Raw genomic sequence first — 1,805 nt, 5'->3', positions numbered from 1 at the left:
GCCAAATCAGTTGCTATTTTAATGAAACTCTGGATAAATAACTCTCAGTGGAAGCCACTACAGATGTTGCATTGTGTATTCTGGGCAATAAGCAATTGAACCTGGCAGGGTGGTGAGGGAGGAAAACCTGAAGGAGGAAGGGAAAAGTTAGAAAAATTGAGCTTTTATATCTTTAATCTGTATTTCAGAATGATTTACATCTCCCTTCATCTGAATCCCTTAATGCAGTTGTGTAATAAGTTTTTCCCTGCTTTCTGATACTGTTAGATTTTCTACATTTTATAAGTAAGAGTTGAATGACATTGCCAATGTTTTGTAGATAAAGAAAAAATAAAATCAAGGGAGAAAGGAAGAAAAGAATGAAGAGAAAAAGGAAGAATGGAAGGAAAGAAGGTAAGAAAGAAGGAAAGAAGGAGGGAAGGAAGGAAGATGGAGAGAGCAGGTTTTTTGCATGCTATGTGAGAAGATTGATAGGTGGGGCAAGAGTCCTAGGTTTTAGTCATGGCATCTGCTACTTACAAAGAATGTGCTCTTAGATGGTCCACTTAACACTTGGGATCTCAGTTTTCTCATCTTTAACACTAGAGTAAGATCATTCTTCATTGTGCATTTCCATCCCACACATAGTAGAAAGATAAGCACCTTGGCAACAGCCTGCTAAATACCAGTAGCTCTTCCAAGCACTGAGACAACCAAAAACTTTACCACACATTTAAAAATGCCCTCTGGGTGCCATTTTAGAACCACTGGACTCAAGCTGACTTCCAAGGGTTTTATCCAAATTTAAAAATACCACAATGTTAGTAGGTTATTTGTAGGGCACTGTGTAATTTATCGTCAAAATGGATATTTTTGACAGTGCAAATCAGAGTTGTTAATAATTACACTTGGGGGCAAGGGGTAAAATCAAGAATTATAATTTACCTGGTCATGTCAGTAATTGGTTTTGATGATTCCTTTTTAAAGTAGTTTTATTGTAAAATTAAATATACCTAAAAATGGTACAAAAGAAATGTGTGAAATTCAAATAAGTATTACAAAGTGAAAAGCACTACACAGATCAAAAATTAAAATATTGGCATCACCCACATAATCTCTCCTCATGACTGTTCTCACATATTACTCTGGTCTCTCATGTTCCCCTAAGTAGCCATTATCCTGATTTTTACACGATTACTTTCAATTAATATTTTTTATTACAAAAGTAATATACATTCCTTGAAAAACAACTTATGTTTGAATTGTATAAAGTAAAAAATTAAGGTCTCCCCCAATCCCCAGTTTCATTTCTCTGTGGAAACTATAGTTAAAAATTCTTTACGTATATTTCCCATGTGTGCACAAATACACACAAACACAAATGTTTTTTTTCAAACTTGAGATCATACAGTACATATTACTCTGCAATTTGCTAAATTTATTAGAAGTGCATTTTCTGCTCCCACATATGCAAGCAATGATGGCTATGGTTACTATTAATAATTGTAAAGCCACTGTTTTTTTCCCATCTCATTATGTCTATGGGCATATGTGAATGTTAGAAGGGAGGGCATTGAATGAGTGTAGGTTGAAGGTGAAGTGACTTCTGTGTTCTGAGTCCTTCTTCCTCTTTCTGTGGATCTTTAACTTTTCTTTAATTTCCTATTTTTCCTGAACTTGAGAGGGATCAAGGTGAAGTGCAAAGACTGAAAGATCTGGAATCAGACCTAGGTTCTAGCTCTGTCATTAACTGCATCTGTGATCTTAGGTCTACTGTGTAAAATGAATATTATAATGCCTGTATGGAAAAAGAGGTTTTGAAGATA

The sequence above is a fragment of the Lagenorhynchus albirostris genome, chromosome 5 (genome assembly GCF_949774975.1).
Source record: "Lagenorhynchus albirostris chromosome 5, mLagAlb1.1, whole genome shotgun sequence".
Taxonomy (NCBI): Eukaryota; Metazoa; Chordata; class Mammalia; order Artiodactyla; family Delphinidae; genus Lagenorhynchus; species Lagenorhynchus albirostris.
Note: the sequence above shows the minus strand (reverse complement) of the source record.